Below are 21,506 nucleotides of genomic sequence, written 5' to 3'. Positions count from 1 at the left end.
GGCTTCGTTGAGGATATCATTTGGGTACGCTCTTTCCTTGAAACCCCTTGGCATGTCCTCCGCCTGTCTTTCAAATTCACAGTTCTCAGAGCAGTTTCTTCTTGCTCTAATGTACTGTCCTTTTGGGATTCCTTTTTTCAGGGGCCTTGGGTGGTAGCTCTCCCAATGTAGGAGGCTGTTGGTCGCTGTGGGTTTTCGATGAATTGTTGTCTCCATGGTGCCTGTAGGTGACTTTGATATATTCAGATCCAGAAATGTGATTTTGTAGTTTGGGATTTTGGATGTCAGGTACAACCCTAGGCTGTTGCTATTCAAGTATTCCACAAATTCATTGAACTCGGCAATAGTGCCACAGTATGAACACACCATCTATGAATCTCACCCAGATACTCCCCTATACTTCCTTTGTTAGGTTGGATTATTGTAGAGTCATTCTTTAAGTTGTAGAGTTTTGCATAAAACCGACTAAAAGCCTCGGCTATGTCCTTTGGGTTAGAAATCTGGTGTTCTGTCTGCTTCTTTTCTATATGGGATTTTGGACTTAAGTCTTGCTTGCTTTACTTTCCGGGCCATATAGCTACTAAATTTGTTATTGGCCGTGTAATGATGTGTTTTGTATACTTTCAAGTGTTCTTCGTGATCTAGAATAAGGCGGTCTCTCGGTTGTTGCCTTTTGCTTAAAAGCTCTCTGTGCAGATTATCTGTCGGGACTGTTTGGACTTTTAATTCTAGATGGTTCAATTGTGATAGTAAGGGGTGCGGAGTCTTAGTTCTTTCTTTTTTGTACCGGGACCCTTGCTGGATCATCAGACCTCTCATTACGGATTTGTGCGCATTCCACACTGTAAATGGGCTAATATGCGGAACGTCAATAATTGCAAAGTAGTCTTGAACAGCTAAACGTATTTGACTATTATAAGGGTCAAGTTTCATCAGAAAGGAGTTTTGGAATATATTTTGATGGCTGCCGGCATCTCATGGTGAATCACTGTTCAGCGTCCGGAAAGCCTAGTGCGCATGCGTCAAAGCGCGATCCTCTGCGTGGTGACGTTCTTGGACGTAGCGGTTGTCATGGAGTCGCTTCGTCTCCCTGAGTAGCAGCGACGTTTAGCCAATAATGTCGGCCGCCGCCATATCGGCAAGGCATTACAGGGCAGCGTATGTCACCGCTGTCCCACGTCACATAATAGAAGTATATTGCGGTGGACAAGATGTAATACCGATCAGGGCCTCTTTAACTCTTGGCAACAGAACAATATCTACTAAAAACATCAATTCTGGTGAAGAATCTATGCCTCACGGAGTAAAAAGAGTACACCTTCGCGTTTGCGTTAATGCATCTAAATGTGTCATAGAGTTCCCGCTTTGCCAACCACGGTGCCGGTGTAGGTGTTATCGTTCTATTACGACTATTAGTATCTATTTTTCTATTAACTATTATGTTAAAATCCCCACACACCAACAGTGGACCTTTTTGTAATTTCCTCACCTTTCTCATCACCTTGTTAAGAAATCGTATCTGAGCAGTGTTTGGTACATATACGTTTACTAGCGTAATAGGAAACCCATTCAATTCACATATTAAGACGATATATCTACACTCTGTGTCTATTTCCAAATTAACCATCTTAAAGTCTATAGAGTCTCTGATTGCTATCAGGACCCCAGCTTTCTTCTTTTCTGCATTTGACATAAATATCGTTGGAAATTTGGTATGGGAAAACCTTGGACAGCGATCTTTGGTAGAGTGAGTCTCTTGAAGACAGATAATGTCTGCCTGCGCAGCTAATGCGTCCTTCCAAATAGATGCACGTTTGTATGGTGAGTTAAGTCATTTAGTATTAAGGGACATACGTTTTATATTCATGGTGGAAACAACTTTTGACGCTCTAGGTATAGCTTTATAATTACTTGCCCATAGATGTTCCGGATGGACTGACGAAGGGATGTCATCACTTCTAGGGAAGAAATGGTCGATGAATTATACCTCCACACTGGAAAAGACCAAAGGAAAGGGGAGGAGCCACCTTGGAAGGTGGGGGTTAGCAAGTTGATGACCCTCTTCTGGGTTGTGCACTTGGATAGGTTCTGTTGTCTTTAGATATAATTAGTTTAGGCGGGAAACCTCATTTATATGGGATTTTGCTGTCACACAAGGCTGTGGTGATTTCTCTGAATTAATTCTTGTTTTGAATGGTCATCTGCGACAAATCTGTAAATAGTTTTATCTGGCCGTACCGTTCTGTTAGGTTTGTATTTTTTCTAGCTGCGTACAACAAGGCTTCTTTAGTGTGGAAAAAGTGAATTCTCACTATTACATCTCGAGGTAAATGGTCTGGCACCGATTTCGGCCGAGGCAGTCTATGCGCTCTATCAATTATTCGTTCCTCGGAGGAGGAGTCTGGTAGCACGTATTTAATGAATTGCTAAATAAACTCCTTCAGTTCTGCTTGAGGAATGGACTCTGCAATCCCTCTAATTGTAATATTGTTGCACCTATTTTTGTCCTCTAAATCCGCCACTTTGGACTTTAGGGCATCCAGTTCGTCAATAAGCTCATTATTCGAAGATGTGAGTTCCTCCATTTTGTTTTCCAGATGGCCCACTCTATTTCCCAAATCCCCCATAGAGGTGTTTAGAGATGGATGTTAAATCTCTTTGGAGGGACCCCCTCAATGCCAAAATCGTTTCTTTTATAAAGATCTTTGAAGCCGCTTGTTCTGAGCAGCTTATGCCTAATAGAGGGTCATCAGGATTGTGTTCACTAGGGGTTGTGTCTGAGTCCTTTTCCTGCATTATTGAGCCCTGAGGATCTTGGAGCTGACACTGTTTTTCCAGCCCATGTATTAATAATTGTGGATGGCTTGTTAGGAGCGCGGGAATTCTGCTACCAGGCACATTTTGGAAGCCCCTGCCTGAGCCTCCCCCGCTCGGTCCGAGCTCCGCTTCTCTGCTGTATTCTGCATGTAGGGTCCTGGGCGCGGGGGATCGGGTGAAGACCGCTTACTCTTACTCCTCTTCAGGGCGTCCTGCCGCCCCGTCAACGCATGTCTCCTCCCGCTCGTCTCTTCCTGTCCTTGATCGGGCCGTGAAGAAGGATGTCAGCTGCTGCGGTCCCGCTCTCACCTTCCTTCTTGTCGCCATCCTTCAGGTAAGCCTCCAGGGTTTTTTTCTTTTTGTAGCTCCTTCCTTCTAGTCGCTTTAAATAGCTTTAAAGAGCCTTCTTGCTGCGGAGCTCAGGGACCTGCGGCTGCTCCGGTCTCCATCCAGGCCACGCCCCTCTTGCTGCTTTTTTTAACACAAAAGTCAATAAGACTTTCTAGTGTTAAAAACGCATCGCACAAAAATCGCAAGTTTGTGCTTTATGATTTTTGTGCGATGCATTTTTAACATTAGAAAGGCCTATTGATTTTCGCCCAAAAAAAAAACAGCAAAATTGCGTGAAAAAAACGTGTCTGACAAACCCTAGTGTGCAGAGGCCCTTACTCCCATACGCCAGCATTCTTCACGTGGGATTTCTTTTTTAACATGAATATCAATGGGACTTTCTAATGCTAAAAACACATCGCAGAAAAATCGCAAAGCACAAACTTATGATGTGTTTTTAACATTAGAAAGTCCCATTGACATTGATGTTAAAAAAAACGCAAGTGTGTGCGAGCCCCTGGGGCCTCTGCACTCTAGTGCTTTTTAGGCGCGTTCTTTTTTTTCATGTGATTTTGCTGGGGGGTTTTTTACGCAAAAGTCAATAGGACTTTCTAATGTTAAGAATGCATAGAACAAAAATTGCAAGTTTGTGCTTTATGAATTTGGTGCGATGTGTTTTTAACATTAGAAAGGCCTGTTGACTCACGTAAAAAAACACGGCAGAATCGTGTGGAAAAAAGAAATGCGCCTGAAGACACTAGTGTGCAGAGGCCCTTACTCTCATACGCTGGTGTGTTGCACCTCCTGCCCATCAGCGGCCATCCCTCACTCACCACAGTGTGGACTCTGCGGCCGGTCTTCCTCCTTCACCTGTGCAGCAGGGGCTGCACCGACCTTTGAGCTTGAACCATTCTGGCCTCTATATCCCACTTGGACCCACCTGACCCTGGGCACTGATCTTCCTAGCCCCCACCTATCACTACTAGCCCCCAGACTGCTTCCCAGCATGGGAATGCAGTCACACATGTGACAAACACCGGTCTCTATTACACAGAAAATGCCATTTTTCTTTCACACACAATAAGAATGACTCGGACAAGTATAGTGAGTTAAATAATATGACATTTATTATAAATATGTTCTGGTTGTTACCTCCCATCACTCACGGAGAGGGTACAGCAACACGCAGGACAGGAAAAACCCCCAGTGGAGGAAACCTGTAGGGAAACCATGGCCGCTGTACTGCCCTTCCTCCAGGCATACTAAGGGAGGGTAACACTATAAGATGTGTGCAAGACACAAGAACAGTGATTGTATGTGCATATATACCTATATGAGGATGTGCCATGAATGTGTGAAACGGGCTCTGTGTGACTAAAGAGGGTACAGATGGTCTTCATCTGTCATACCTTGTGGATCTTGTTGCTGATTTGTAGTGGTCATTCCTCTTCCTTTATTGTTGATCTTCACACTTACCTCTTGCATGGATGGAGATGCATGGTCCTACAAAGCATGCAGGGTGGAAGGCTGCTCCATGGGCCGTAGGTGGTGATCTGCTGAACATTCCTCCTGAACATGGGAAAAGCGCGGCTGTGATGGATGGGCCTCTCTCTTCTCCATGCCCAGTGTAGAGGCTCTAGTGCCATGACCTAGAATCAAACAATACATGGATAACATTATTATCACCGCAGACCCTTCATCACAGACTGAAGTGCTTTGTATCATTTGTACTAACCTGCTCACAGGTGTCCGGGTCCACCAAAGCTCTGAATCCAATCCGGCGGAGCAACAGGTTGCGATGATGAAGGATTTGTTGTCTCTTCTCCATCCAGGTGTATCCCGAGGCCCATTGGTAGATCTCTCGACGAAAGCCGACTTCCTCTTCCATCTGGTTGGCTAAGAATCTAGTAGAAAAAAAGTTAAACAAAATGACGAACTGCTACTTATTTCAGTATTCATTTTAGATCTTTTCACCAGCATGTATATAATATATAACTGTTATAAAAGAAACTCACAGAGCTGGAAAGAAGTTCTTATGATATTCCTCTGTGTGTAGTCCGGCTCTGATGAAGTAAATGAAGACCATCGCCAGGAGATACTAGTGGGATGAGAAGGACAGTTAGAACTTTTTAGTGCCACCTGTTTTTCCTATTGAAGAGCCTTTCTGCATTCTGTCTACCTCCATAAATGCAGAAAACAAACGTACACACACTCATATTACCTTGTCGGAGATCCTCATGCAGCTGTCTATGGCGAGAAATGTCCGGATGTTGCTATCCTCTAGGAAAACAGGGCAAATATCAATATTATGGGAAAATGGAATTCACTGGCTGAACATGATAGAACCAACAAATGGACCTCATTAAGTGTAATGGGGTCCGTTCAGTTTCTGTCTGTCTTTATAATATATCTATACAGTGGTACCTCGGGATGCAAGAGCCTCAGCTTGCAAATTTTTTGACTTGCGAGCAGGCTCTCTCCCGAATCTTTGCTCTGATTTAAGAGCAAAAACTCGGGTTACGAGCCTGCTTGCAAGTCAAATAAGTCCCAAGCTGAGGCTCTGGATTAGTTCTAATACTCCCATATTCATGGCATTTCGGTCCTTGCGATGGTCCACGGCTCTGCTGCAGGATGTCTAGTCATCCTCCACGCCGACAAAAGAATACTTTTTGGAGCCGGGGCTTGAATGCCTCGCCTCCAGCAAGGTAATGCTCTGATTGGTTAACTCAGCGCTGCGTCAGCCAATGAAGGCCGATGATGGGTTAACCAATCACAGCCACTCAATGATGTCACTAAATGGCTGTGATTGATTAACCCAGCGCCGGTTTTCATTAGCTGGCGCGGCGCTGAGTTAACCAATCAGAACATTAGATTGCTGTAGGCAGGGCAATCAAACCCCAAATCCAGAAAGCAATGCTCTGTCGGTGTGGAGGAGGACGTGACAGCCTGCAGCAGCACCGCAGACCATCGCAGATTGCTGGCAGTAGGTGTGTATTTATTTATTTTTTTTAACTTGTTGTTAGTTTCCCCATTGAAATGAATTAAAATGCCATTAATGCTGAACGCATTAATGGCGTTTCAATTCATTTCAATGGAGAAAAGTGCTTTGACATACGAGTTTTTTTGCTTAAGAGCTCCGTCATGGAACGGATTAAACTGGTATGTCAAGGCACTACTGTATATGATAGTGTTCTGTAGACCTTGTCCAACACTAGAAGGATTGGAAGGAGTAATGTGTTTTACCAAGCACTCTGAAGAATACGGCCATCTCCTCCTGCCATAAGGGACGGTCCTCCTTCCTCCTCTTCTGCGGGCGCTCTTGGACCTCTTCGTCGCACGGACTGCGCTCTCTCTTCCTCGTCCGGCCGCTGTCTTCTCCTCTTCCTTGGAAGCTGAAAGAGGAGGAAATATTAGCATGAAGATGTAGGGCTGCGGCTCCTCCTGAAGATTTATATACATTTATCATACTAGAGGCCGACACTATATGATACTGAATCCCCATTCCTCTGCCGGGTAACTTACACTAAATGTATTATACATTTCACTACATGGGGATCATTACGGGACTAAAACTGAATACCGATGAATTAGTGTCTATTCTATCATGCTGACTCTTGTATGGCGTCCCTAATCCTTACCGGGGGAAGAGGAAAGGGAATATTCTGTAAGGACAAACACTTCAGAGGGAGGGAGTGGGGGGAAAAATGAAAAACACATAAATACATATTTCTGCTCTTAGAACCCCCCTAGTAACTGGCCGCCCCAGGCACTGGACCTCTGCTGCCTACTGCCCTGACACTATAATAAACTTCATAGCTTACCTGGATCCCACGTCGTCTCTCCCAAACAGGTATCGCAGGAACTTGATGATGGCGTCCATAATCCTATGCTGATGATAAATCCTCCTTCTTCTTGGTGATAAATCCTCCTTCTTGCTGATGATAATCCGCGTCTCAATCGAAAGTAGAAGTTTTGCAAATCGCTGTGAGAGTAAAGGGAGCCGGTCTATTCTCTATAAAGAGCAATCGCTGACTGGCACCAACTGACGTTTTCTTTTGCAGTTTGAATCCAAATCCTGCGATTCTATTGGCTGCTGCTGTTGGCATGTACCATGATGGCTCAGACCACAGGGGATGTAAGGGGAAGCTGCACTCTTACCATCTCACCTTACATGGTCACAAATGTATTTTTTGGATGTTCCATATTTGTCACTAAGTGTCCATGGATGGTGCCAGGCCAGCAGTAATAAAGGGATGGCTCTGACATGGCAGGTTCACTTTGTCATATAACATCTGTCCCTCCATGCAGTTACTTCTTGGGGCTTTGTGATACTTACAGTCAGTGTGGTTAACCCCTTCAGTGGCAGGTTTCTTACCACCCTGTCAGACCCAGCAGGGCAGTTTTTTTAAAATGTGCCAATCATTAAATTTCAACTAATTTTGCAGTCGCGTTCCAAGAGCCATAACTTTTTCATTTTTCTATTGACGCGGCCATATGAGGGCTTGTTATTTACAGGACAAGTTGTATTTTTTAATGGCAGCATTTTCAGGTATATATAATGTATTGCATAACTTTTGTAAAAAAAATTGTAGGGAGATTGGGGGAAAAATGAAACTCTACCAATTGTGCATTTGATTTCTACTACGGTGTTCAGCGTGCAGAATAAATAATGTGAATTTTGCGGGATGAACTCTGGTCTATCTAATTTTTGGAAACCTGTAAAATTTTGATCGCTATTTCTAGGAGGAAGAATAACAAAATCTGTAATTCTGGCATGTTTTTTTTATTTTTCACTGAATTCTCTGAGCAGTATAAATCATATATTAAAGCAATTCTACAGGCCAGTACGATTGTGCCAATACAAAATTGTAATAGTTTTTTTTTCTTTTTCACAAAACATTATTTTTTTTATCGCTGCATTCAAAGACCCCTAGCTTTTATTTATTTATTTATTTATTTATAATCAACAGAGCCGTGTAAGGGCTTTTATTTTATGGGATAAGTTGTACTTTTTATTAGTACCATTTGTTGATCCGTACAGCATTTTGATCACTTTCTATTCCGTTTTTTGTACGAAGAGATACGCTAAATTAGCTATTTTAGCCTCGTTTAAATTTTCTTTTTCATGCCGTGCACCCTGCAGATCAAATAATGTACTAACTTCCTTCTCTGGGTCATTACGAATGTAGGGATACCACATGTGTAATTTTGGTTTGAATTTTCAATGGAAAGGGAGAAAGGTGGGGTTTAGACGTCTTTTTTTTAATAGTTTTTTCAGTATTTTTTTTTTACTTTTTTAGAATTTTTGTCCCTTTAGGGGATTTGCATAATACTTATTTAAAATTCTTCTAACACCTTGCTATGCTGATGCGTAGCAGGGTATTAGACAGGCTATGACACTCAGATAGAGTTTGAGTGTCATAGCCTAATTTAGCTGGGAGACCCGAAAGCTGTATTCAAGCCTCCAGTTGCCACAGAGACCCATCAGGACCCCTTCATCACATTGCAGGGAGTCCGATGGCCCCCTCCCTATGTCATCCCTTTATATACTGGAGTCGTATAGACCGTGCCATGTAAAGGGTTAAACAGCAGAGATCAGAGGTTTTCTCCATTCTGCAATGTAAGAGCTGGTGACCGGTTATCATTTGACAGCCAATCACCAGCTCTCCCTGCCACGGGGACCATCGTCTGGCTTCTCACAAGCCGATGGTCTCCATGGCAACGTGTAAACAGTGCAGGAATTTAAAAAAAGCGCTGCACTAGTTCTCTGTGGGACTTTGCAGACAAAACACAATGCCACAGCTTATGGCATTGTGTTCTGCACGGTCCCATAGTGATACATAGCCCGGAACTCTTCTGGTCTATAGCACTATGGGCAGTGGAGCTAGTCACGGAAAATTTACAGAAAACATCACCTCACTTGTCTGTAGATCGGTGTAGTATGGCAGCTCAGCCTTCATTTCAATGGATTTGAGCAGCAGTAACAGGCACAGCCCACAGCAACTGTGTTTTTCTAAACCTGTACAACCCCTACAAAACAATTATAGAGCTTTTTGGGGCACTCAGGGACGTTTTACATGGAAAGACCTGTTGGGTTCAGATGCCCAGCAGGTCGTGCCAGCGATATCTATGCTAGGTTTTTACACAGAAACGAGCATGGCTCACTGAAGCCATATGGAGCCGGCCACCTCCATTCACAATAAACAGTGAACGCCTGCTGCTTTACATGGGCCGATCCATCCTTCAGTGTTCTGTATGAAGAAACTGAATGTCAAACGAGAAGCAAACACATTTTTATTTGTTGTTGAATCGGGGCATGCGTTTACACTGAGCAATTGTCAAACCATGTAAAAGGGGCCTTCCTCGAATACCACTTTCACGTGTCAGTAGGGGGCCGGCCACGCTGTCACTTGGTTAGCCATAATAAAGCCTGTGTTATAGCCGACACAGTAAAGGTTCCCTCAAGATGTCTCTGAACTAAAGTCTGGTAGTTTGGAGTGAAAATATTCAGCATGTTGTCAGTGGGTATGGCTGGTGGGGTTAGTGATCTCTGGTGGTCAGTGACATGTTCAGTGGCCCATTTCCTCTTGGTTAGTAATAGTTGGGTGACCTGCTCACTGATGGTCATTCATATTGTCAGTAGGAAGCCCAGTGGCTCCATTTCCATTTGAAGCCATTTTTAGGACATATTGTTTTTCCTTTGAGTTGCTGCATGCCTTTAATTTTGCAAGTACAATTTAATATTGAAATCTCAGAATAAAAACAAGACCAGGATAAAGTCTAAAATACAGATGCGAGAAAAAGTATGTGAACCCTTTGGAGTTTTAAAGGTTTCAATTGTGAATGGGGAAGTGTGCAAAGACGAATCATGGCTGAATGGCGTCTTCATGGTCGTCTGGGCAGGGATAGAGAAGATAAATAAAAATGGATTACTCCAATCTGAGAAGACATCACCACTGATCACTGGAGATAACTGCACTGTAATCACTGTCTCCGTACAGAGCTGGTGTCTGACAGTTATTTGGTGACTCCCTTATTTAGAGATATACTAGAACTCAGCCACTGAATCTGAGCCAGTACTGGCGCATCTTTTCTTCACCAGAAGAATGTGTGGAGACATGGGTTGGTTGACTACAGTTGTAGGGGAAGGCCAGGTCCCGCTCACAACTGGGGATTGGTTGCTGTACGCTCCTAGGCGCCCTCCCATCTGCACTCCTAGGAACGTAGTAATTGTGTAACCGCAGCGGACTTTCATCTCATCTTATGTCCCTGCTGTGAGTGTCCTACCGGGGCCTGTTATTTGTGCTCCAGACCCAGCTGTTGGTTTTTCCATGACTGTACCATAATCTCCCCTTCCAGCCTCCTGTCACGCATTCTCCTGTTCGGCCTTATCTTGTCCCAACCTGTATGATGGGTTTTGATTTTGAAAACGGATCACATCGCTGTGCATACAATTTTGTTCCATGTTTTTCCCGCAAATTGAAGATTCGTAAGTTGCTCCAAGGTTAAAAAAACGCATTGCACTTGCTTGGCAAGTCACCATGGCACGTGTGTTTTAGCTAATCACAGCCATTCAATGATGTCATTGAATGGCTGTGATTGGCTGATGGCGTGTGTTAGCCAATCACAGTATTATCTTTCTGGAGGCGGGGATTTCAAGCCCCGCATTCAGAAAGCAATGCTCTGCCGGGGACCAGTAGGGAGCGACAGCCTGCAGCAGCGCCACAGAACGCCGCTACCGGCGTATAAGACGACCCCCGACTTCAGAGCAGATTTTTGGGGGTTCAAAAGTCATCTTATACGCCGGTATATACGGTAAGTGATGGTTGCAGCAGGAAAAAAAAAAGTGGCAATACTAGTTGTATAGTTGTAGTTCAGTTAGTAAAGACATGCGGCTATCTAAGGGCACCAGGTAGCCTTATGCGCATTGTACATTTCACGATTCTCGCTTGCCCGAGCGAATGAGCTTCTGACGTCCTCACCATCGTCCGCGCCCGGGCAGTGTGTTTAGACTGCATGAATCGTGCGATACTCATGCGTTAATCCTTCAGTGTTTTGCACCCCTATGGAAGCTCGGAACGATAAGTGATTAAGCTTCACAATAAGAGCACGAGGCGCCGCTGATGCTTATGCCGGCTGATACTGAACAATTAGCGAGAATCGTCCGACTCTCGCCCAGCATCCAGCTGTTGGCTGCATTTATACTGAACAATTATTGTTAGTTTTGCTCGTTTTACTGATTTTTTTAAAGCAATATACGTTCAGTTTGAACACAGCATTAGTGCTTCTACCCACTAGCGTTTTTTTAATGCTGCAATATCGCTGCGGGTTTTTTTTTACTGCAAATGTCAATAGGACTTTCTAATCTTAAAATCACATTGAACAAAAATCGCAAGTTTGCGCTTCTGTGATTTTTGTGTGATGTGATTTTAACATTAGAAAGTCCCATTGACATTTGCAGTAAAAAAAAAACAGCGATATCAAAGAGTTAAAAAACGCTAGTGGGTAAAAGCCGTTAGACCCATCCTGATTGTGGGGGTCCTAGAATGAGATACTTACAACTCATCCATGATATTGTCCTCCATGATGAAGTCTTTATCATCCTCCTCGAACTCCAGTGGAAACCTTTCCACCTCCTCCAGGTTCCTGTTAGAGAGATAAGAGGAAGGTGACAAGCCTCAAGAAAAGTGATCCAAGCATGGTATGTACTCTAAAGTGGTACCAATAGGAACTACGGGACGTTCTGCAAAAAATGAGCCCTCATACAGCTACATCCACGGAAAGATTAAAGTGTCATGGCGGTCCGAAGATGGAGGCAGAAAATAATCTTTTTTTATCTTACTCTTTTAGAAGTAGTGCAGCAAAAAAAAAATCTATATATTTGTTGTCATAATTGTAGTGACTGATGGAATAAAGTCATCAAGTCATTTTTGCTGCAGTGCGCATCCTGTAAAAACAAGACCCCTTACAGTGGCGGAATTGTTTTTTTTTTCGCATTTCACTATATTTATAAGGCTGCGTCCCCACGGGACAAAAATCCAGTGGAAATATCGTGGAATGTCCGCAGTGGGACCATACAGAAATTCTGCAAGATTTCTGCAATGTAAAGGCAGCTTCAAAACCCGCGCCGTTCGCACACGCATTGAGTGAGCATTTGCGTACCTTGCATAGACTGCTATGAGGGCATTTTGGTGCGCAGATGCACACAGAATAGAGCGTGTTCTATTTTCTTGCGCTTGCGAGGAATGTGCATGCAAAATTGGAAAAAGTTTCTGTGTGCGAATATGTACGCAAATATGTCCGCGTGAAGGGGCTCTTAAGCTCTATATCTTTTACCATTTGGGGTGCCTTAAGGTGTGTTCACAGACTTTGGGCTTAAACAGATGAATGTGTTTTAGTCCCGTTATGTGGCAGTGAAAATCAAGGCCGCATAACGGGACAGAATTAAACCGTTGTTTTCATTAACTCTTTTCTCGGACGTCCCGAAATATAGGCAGCAGCAATGTGATTGGAGATTATTCTTAAAAAAGCAATGCTAATGCCCAAAAATCACGGGAACAAAGACGTGATTTTGCTGCACTTTCCTTTTGGCAAAATCGCTAATGCCCGTGTGAAACTAACCTAAGTCTGTAGTCATGCTCCACTACCTGCCCGCTCCTCTGTACTGAAACAGATATTGCTGTGTACCGACCTCTAGCTTCACCTGACTACGCTACCTGCCCGCACTGGTCGTAATAAGAGGCTCCAATTCCAAAACAGAGTTGTGCCAAGTGCATTCTACTTAGGCCTCATGCCCATGGGCGGAGTTTTGCTACGGAATCCGGAGTGGGCATCTGCCTTTGGAATCCGCAGCAAATACCCTTCGTAACATGCTATGGTAAAATGATTCTTCATACACACGAGTGGAAACAAAATGTGGTTTCCGCTTGCGGATGAAAAATCACAGTGTGCTCCATTTTACTGCGGTTCCCGCACGTACGGCTTCCATTGAAGTCGATGGAAGCTGTCCGACTTGCGGCCCGTCCGCAATTGACATTACAGACCGGGCCAGGCATTACACGGGGAAAAAAAATCTATACTGTGCATGTTCGACGGCGAGCCATGTGGACCATCCGCAGTACAGGAAAAGAAGAAGAAAAGCTGGTACACTCGGACTCTGCTGCCGCCAGGGTGGGCTCCTGTATGTGGGATCCAACCCTCCCATGGACATGAGGCATTAGGCTATGACAGCAGCCTATTAGACTCTGCCGGAGACGGTGCCTAATAGACTGACTTACATGGGAGACATGGAGGCCTTTGCCAGGCTTCCAGCTGCCATGGTAATCTATTGTTCCCTTTCGATCACACTGCAAGCTGCCAATCTGTGACAGAAAGAACCCGCTCCCCCTGTCATCTCCTTACATGCTGCAGATGCTATTACTTACGGCATATAATGGGCTAAACTATCAGAATCTAAGGTATCTTCTTCCTGATAGTTAGAGCAGGAGCCCAGCTGTCAGTAGGCAACAAGCCACTGTCTTATAAAAATGTATGTGTAGGTTTAAAGCCCACCGTAAAAAGTTACTAAGGAGTTAAAAACATTTTACTTTCATTTGTGTATTTTATTTTCTATTATTGTATTTTCGTTCTTACTTTCTGGCGGTGTGTTTAAGATCTCAGTTTCTCTTAGGTATAATAACCGAAAGCAATGGCTAGAACGCAATCTAATAAGAGCACTACTTCCAATTTATTGATTCAGTAAGGTTTATATTTGCCCACTGCGACAGGGAATTGATTTGAGAAGGTTTATATCTTCCAACTGTGAGCTCTGGTCAGTTATACGAAGGCTTTGTTTATCCTCCCTACAGAGGGGAAAAATAGGAAGTTGAAAAGGTTAGGGATGCTTTACGGGGAAAAAACACAGAAAATGGAGCGAATTTTCAGGTTGTGTTTGGTACTTGTTGAACAGTAAAGGGCTGCGAATATGTTGGTTCTGATTATTATTATTACAGGAGGTGCGGGTGATGTTTGTAAAGTGCTTTATACTTTTCATTACAAGGTAAATGGGTTGTGCCAAGTTATAAAGTTATCCCTATCATAGGACTGCTGGGACCACCAACGATTTCAAGAACGGGGGTACAGTTGGTCCCACAGCGAATCAAACAGAAGTTGGGCAGTTGCACTGCATCTCTATTCACTTCAATGCCAGAGACTGCCGAAGCACTTGAACTTGTAATCTCCAGCGCTGTCATTGAAGTGAATGGAGTGGCGACATGCCTACAGGACTTGTGCTTCATTCACTCGGAGACCTAACCCAGGGGTCGCACCCCCACCAATGATAAGTTTATGCCCTATGTTGTGGTTAGGGAATAACTTTAAAACATGGCACAGCGCCTTTAAATGGTATGTCCAGCCTAAAGAAGTTGTACCTTATCCACAGCATAGGGGATAACTAGCTGATTTGTGTGGGCACAATCAATCATTCAGGGACTTTCAGGACCTTCATTCTTGAGATTAACAGAAATCCTAAAGGTCAAGCCCCCACAGATCAACTAGTTATTCCCTATCTTATTTTAAAGGGTAGGTTTACTTTTTTAACCTTTTTTTTGTATTTCACTTCTTTAGTGCATCTACAGTACTGTGCAGATGTTTTAGGCAGGTATGGAAAAGAATACTGCAAAGTCAAAATACTTTCAAAAATATAAGTGTTGTTTTTGTGTCAATTAAAGTGAATGAACAAAACACAAATCTAAATATAATAAATATTACGTGGGACCGTCTTTCACAGCAATATCAGTTTTTCTAGGTACAATTGCACACAGTTTTTGATGGAACTTGGCAGGGAGGTTGTTCCAGACATCTTGGAGAACTAACCACAGATCTGTGGATGTCATATCATCACTTACAGGACTCCTTGTTCTTCCGAAGATCATTCTTAATGGCATTGGCTCGATGTTTAGGGTTGTTGTCCTGCTACAGAATAAATTTGGGGCCAGATGCCTTGTATTTTTGAAAAAAGAATCCTACTGCAGGATTTTTTCTCACCTGCCTTAAAAGTTTGCACAGTACTGTAAAATGAGTAAAAAACGCTCATGTGCAGTTCTGTAGGTCTCCATGACTCTGTACTGCAAAGAAACCCAGTGCAGTCTGATCCTCAAGTCATATTCTTTTCCCTTACTTCACTGCTATGGAGATACAAAGATCTGAATAGGAGCTGTTTGCACAAAACGGATGGAGATTTATAATCAAGAACAATTTCCAATTTGCTTTATTTTTTCTTGTAGACATTACAATGTAATAAATCCAATCCCAGTTGCATAGCCCTTGCTACCATTAGCAATTGTTGGGGGGTCTTAAAAGTCGATTCCGCCTCCAATCTAACATTTATTACCTCTGCAGTGGAGAGGTGACAAATCCTTTATTCTGCAATACCCCTTTAAGTTGTCAGTTCTGCACATCCCAGTGATGTTGCTTGCATTTCCCTGAATGTTCTGCTCAGCGCAGTGCACTGTATAACATTTAGTTTACAAGACTCATGGAGAGGAGCAATCTACAAGTGATCATATTCTCTACTCCTTTCCTGCTGAGGATTCATCAGTCACCGTGCTTAGAGTTTCTCCATAGAAACAGCAACAGTTTTGTGCACAACGATGAAAATAGTCAGAAAAACAATGGCATACTTGTATTACAGTGCATGCTCAGTATATTACAAACTGCCTTGAGTCGGATCAATACAAACCTAAGAAAAATTAGTCTTACAAAATTTGCGCGCGCAATACGCAGAAAATAGAACCTGTTGATCTTAATGGGTTTGTTCTCATCTCCCTTTTATGTGCGTGCATTCAAAATGTTTCCGGTCTAATGCTTCATAAAAATGTCTCAAAATTGTTACCAGTGTTGCTGATCATAATGGTAGCTCTAATGGCTTAGCTGAGAGCACCAGCTAAGGTTGAACCTAGTTCTGGTTGGTTCTATTTCCCTTCTTCGTTGATGCAAATCTTCACCTCTTTTTAAGCAAGGCAATTTTTGTAAATGTATTGTGGTGTAGGGGAACAATAATCATGCTGACGTTACTCACACAGTAGTGAGATCGGGGCTAGACCCTCTTGCTCCGGGATAGTGGGCTTGAAGCAGCACCATTTCCAGTGTTGGCACAGGACCCTCTATACCCTGTACATCTATAATAATAAAGGGGCACTCCAGGACTTTTACTATTGGCGATCTATCGTCAGGACAGGTTATGAATAGTTGATAAGCAGGGATCTTCCAATTAGGATCCCCACCAATCAGCTGATTCTCAGCACCAATATCTAGGCAGACAGCACTGGAAGTAGATAGCATTGTCCATATTACAGCAGCCCACTTTGGCAGTGTGGCCACAGCTCCCATTAAATCACCCCTGACAATCAACTTTTCATGATCTTTCCTAAAGAAAGGTCATCATTAGTAAAAGTCCTGCAGAACTTCTTTAACTAATTGCCTATACATGTTGACTACACCTTCTATTTACACAATACAGTATGGGTGACTGGTGGCCATCCAAAAAATTCCAACTACCGTTTGCCCTTATAAGAAAATTGTGTTGAGCGATGGTTGGGATAACTTTAGTGCAATAAAATGCTGCCAACGAGCCATAGCATGAATTAAAAAAAAAATATGACTATGCCCAAATGTTCATAGACCCAGACTTTGGCTCTTTCGGAATATTGCACATTGAATCTCCCCACACTCCGCTGGATATTACACATATAATGAAGAAATCCCATTAAGTCGTTTGTATGAATCTAATAAGCCAAGAGTTCTTTTAAAAGAAGGGCAATAGCTAATTATCCGCTTGATGTCAGCGAGATGTTGTCCTCTTATGTTGCATTGCGGCTGACTTCTAAGCAGCAGATGAAAGTAGCCTGATTCTTGCATGCTGAAGAACATTACTGCATGGACTTAAATAATTACCGCTAATCCCCAGAAACAAAGCTGCCAAAATACGTGCAGAACCCCCCGCTTCGAACTGAATTCAGAACTACTTAGTAAACTTTAGGGGTCGCATCACAATGTTTTATTCATGATTTTTTAGTATTCTCTTTGTTGAGTTCAAATATTTTTTTTAAATCAAGGAATATAATGCGGCCCTTTGGGTAATAGTGCCACCATGCAGATAGTTAGTAATTAAACTTTTACAGACATGTAACTGTATTCAAACAATTCAGAATTAATTAGAGTTAATTATTTGGGCCAAGCAGAGTGCAAGAATCAGAATATTAATCTCTAAACTTGAGTCTGCATGCTTCGAGCAACAGAGATTCTCTGTGCGCTAAATGTTATGGGTTATCAGACGTAATACTTGTGTGCTCCATGGTTGCTCTACCATACAGCTTTTTGATGAAAAAGAGGACTATATAACCGAGAGTTGCTATGACAGATACAGGTCATCCGTATACTACGGGGACATGTTTCTGATTGGCCGCCATGTAATGTTGTATTTCCCCTCCAAGGGTCACTGTAAGGGAAATGACTGGCTGGTCAACTCTAACCCCGGCAGAATCAGCTGTTTGACAGGAATGCTTGAAACAAAATCAACTTTGATCAAGTGGCCGCTTCAGCTACTGCAATCAGGGGGGATTGTCTCATGATAGATAACACCCTTTAAGGAAGTCTGATCTTAATATGATGGGAGAAATGCATAATAGAGAGTCACTAGGTATGACGTTGAAGCGAGCCACCAGTTTTGGGACAGAATTCTGTCCTGAGACTGAAGGAGGTATATTACTTGCAATTGCGCTTCTCTGCTTCACCTCCGATCTGCTGGATTATGACTCTGGATGTCCAAGATGTCTGCAGCAATTTTCTATCTAGGTAATACACACTGTGCATTGCCTTCCGATTGGCCAGTGTTGCTTACATGAATAGCTCTGGCCAATAATAGAGCAGGGATAGTGCATTGATAGTCTAACAGAATTTAGACTATGGAATGTCACTTCAATGGGGTTGTCCCAAGATATAAACTCATACCCTATACATAGCATAGGAGATAAGTGTGTGATCATTGGGGTCCGAATGATGGGACCCTCACTGATCATGTCCCCCTCATATGAATTGAGTGGAGGATGCACATGCGCACTGCCTCTCCATTGATCTCTATGTATATGCCGAAGATCTCCGAGCATTGTACTCAGTTTCTCTTCTACTAAGCCATAGGGATGAATTGAGTGGCAGCTTGGTTGTCACTATATTCATATCAGAGGACAAGGGACCGAGGACTCCCTTTCTCAAGACTTGGGGGAGGTCCCAGTAGCTGGACTCCCACCTACCAGATACTTATCTCCTAACCGGTGGATAGGGAACAAGTTTCTACTTGGGGACAATGCCTTAATGAGATGGTATAGTAGAAATGACGTTACTTTTATTCTGTGGGTTATTACAATTACGGCGATAACAAATTTATATAATTTTGTTTGTACTACCTAAAAAAATCTCTTTTATAAAAAAAATAAATTACCTTATGTTGCCATTTTCTGACCAACATAACATTTGATTTTTCCATCGATGGGGCTGTGTCAGGGCTTGTTTTTTGCGGAGCGGGCTGTAATTTATATTGGCACTTTTTTAGGGTACATACAACTTTTTGATCACTTTTTTTGGAGATCAGGTCATCAAAAAAAGTACAATTTTGGCATTCTGTATTTTTTTGATGGTGTTCATTGTGCGGGATAAATAAATATTTATGACTTCCGTTTACATATGGGGTGATACTAAATATGTTTTTTTTCTTATTTTGATTTTTTTATGTTAAAAATAAGAAAAGAGTTATTTTCTTAACTTGTAATATTTTTTAGTCGTTGTAACAGTGCTGTGACTTCGTAGTTACTGGCTCTGATACGGGGAGGTGTCACAACGTCATCTGTATACCACATGATTCTCCCTTCAGTTCCTACACTTATAGTCTGTCTGAGCTGTCAGTCAGTCCAGTCGGCCGATCAGCCAGTTATAGTTCTAGTCAGCATTCAGTGGTTATGTGTTCAGTTCCTCAGTATTCCATGCTTAGTTATCTTGTGCTTTGCAGCTTGGCATTCCATGGTCAGACTCGCTTGTTCCTCTCAGACATAGGACTCAGCTTCTGTCCAGCAGCATTGTCACCCTTTTCGGGGCGGTTCCTCCGCTTGAGTGGATGGTGTGTTTGGGTGGTTTAGGCAGTGCTTTGTCCATTACCCCTGTTCTTTATTGAAGTCTGTCCTAGTGACTTATGTTAGATCTTAGACATCCCGTTAGCCCATCGCCCAGTGTGACTCTGTGCTTAGCTCCGGAATTATATAGTCTTCGGTAGTACCGACTAGTCTGATCATAAGTGATAATGCTTTGGTGGACTCCTTACCCATCATGCCACTGATGCAAGACATCAATGCTAAACCCCATTCCATTGATTTACTACTCTACCTTGTATTTACATACGTCTAGACAGCTAATTCTTTCATGCTAAATTTGCAAATGAGGTAATTCATTTATTTTGTACCTGCTATTTATCCCACAGAAGGTGTTGCAAAAACACATGCAATGATTTTTTTTTGCATTCCTTGCAAGTCTCTCTTTTACAGTTTAAACAAAAAGTGGTTCATTCTCCTCTAGACATATCCACCCTGCTTATTCCTAATCTTTTTTTTTCATTCTAACAGCCGGTCTATTGAGTTATTTTTAGTCCATAATAGAACTGCATAAATCTTCCCAAAACAGCCAAAGTAACAATGTAAGAAATGTGTGAAAAATTGAGCTCTTGAAACATTAAAGCTGCATAAAAAGCTCAGATATAAAATAATGACACACGGATGATCTTTCTTCATTCCAAGTAGGATCTAAAGAGTTTAACAACTTGCAGGGATTCAAGAATCCGTCTTCAACGTCTTAGAGAGATGTCGGCGTACAGCCCGGATCATTTTCATTTTTAGTATTCGGTGCTTTGCTGGAAATAACAGAGAATCTTACATGCTGGATAATGAACACAAAGTTCACCTGATTTCCTAATCTTCATGCATTTGCAACGTTTAACGATATCAGTGCCAAAACTTTGGGCAATTAAATTTTGTTAGTTACTTTTTAGGACCCGAGAGTTAATGACAAGGACATGAAATGCCAGGAGACCCCATAAATAAAAGCCACACATGTAGCAGCACTGATACGACGATAATTCCATATATTATTCATAAAAGTAGCGTGATCATTCCAGTTCTGTGATTGTTCGAGTCCTTCTGATCATCCTGCTGCAGTACATGAATACAATTTAGTATAACAAAGAAGAATGACACAATAACTGAGCTGTTGAGAGGAATCTGAAGCAAAAGCTTTTATATAGAGTTGGACACAGATTTGCCAAAAAGTTATTTAAGATTTATAGTTTTTTAATAGCCCATTATCCTCAGCAATTCCATGTCAAATCCACATGAATATCTGCAATTTTGGCTGTGGTATAAAATTTTGCCCCTGTATAAAGGCACTCCAGGGACCCCACTCACACTTTGAAAGGTGCAGATAGTGTTGCTTGCTGCGATCGTCTCTCTGCTTTGAACAGAAAGGACAGATGTGTTGACTATGCACTACTGCTCTTCAGTGTTAGAGTTCTAGATTTGAATCTGACTTTGATGGGGATTTGAACCTGGAACACCACCACTGCAAAGTAGCAGTGCTGGAGCACTGGGTTGTTGCTACCACTACCACTGGGCTGCCACCACTGTTGTTCAAAGAGGCCAAATAAGAGAAGCCAATTTTTACTCCTATTGATTTCAGAAGTCAGAAGTTCTGATTCATAACTATTTTTTAGAATACTCCTGCCCCGATTATTTCAATAATTGCTCAACACTAATGCTGATTTGGATTCCAAGCCAAACTCTGCAGTGGAACCTCCTTGTCTTCCACATCTTATCAGTGGGAATCTGTGCCTTAGCTCATCCATATTACGATAAAAAAATAAATGACATGTCAATTCTTAACAGAAACTGTATGTAAGTTGCAATGGGTTGCCACATGTGGATTTGCCCCATTAAATGAGGCTAACAATGTGCATGGATCGTGGCATTCCAAGATGTAACTCCACAGCAAAAATTCAAAGGTGAGTCTTGGATTTCTGATAGGGATTCTACTGAATTTAAAGGGATTCTGTCATCAGGTTAATGCTGCAGCATGAATCTGGGGCAGAGATGCCCATTGCCCACATAAGTGTTTCTTCTAAACACTGCAGTTTTGCAGAATAAATACACTTTGAAGTTTGACTTGGAGATGAGCTCTTGAGTCACAGGGGCGGGCCACACCACTTGCTCCCCTCCCGCAGCTGAAGACTGTCAGCTCTCTCCCCTTTTTTTTAAATAATCTTTTTTTTTTTTTTTTTTTAAACAACC

At 42.5% G+C, this 21,506-nt stretch overlaps 1 protein-coding gene and 1 long non-coding RNA gene across 3 annotated transcripts in view; one reads left to right on the top strand and one right to left on the bottom strand.

Annotated features, from left to right (window-relative positions):
- Positions 1–21,506, top strand: part of CFAP20DC (CFAP20 domain containing) — a 416,942-nt gene that overhangs the window by 272,851 nt on the left and 122,585 nt on the right. The gene's annotated exons all lie outside the window — the stretch shown is intronic.
- LOC136621258 (uncharacterized) lies at positions 4,252–5,020 on the bottom strand. Its single transcript, XR_010791228.1, has 2 exons — positions 4,883–5,020; positions 4,252–4,796 (listed from the first exon to the last, which is right to left on the bottom strand). It is a non-coding gene; the product is annotated as an uncharacterized lncRNA (long non-coding RNA).

The sequence above is a fragment of the Eleutherodactylus coqui genome, chromosome 3, assembly GCF_035609145.1.
Source record: "Eleutherodactylus coqui strain aEleCoq1 chromosome 3, aEleCoq1.hap1, whole genome shotgun sequence".
Taxonomy (NCBI): domain Eukaryota; kingdom Metazoa; phylum Chordata; class Amphibia; order Anura; family Eleutherodactylidae; genus Eleutherodactylus; species Eleutherodactylus coqui.
Note: the sequence above shows the minus strand (reverse complement) of the source record. Positions and strands in the feature narration are given on the sequence as shown.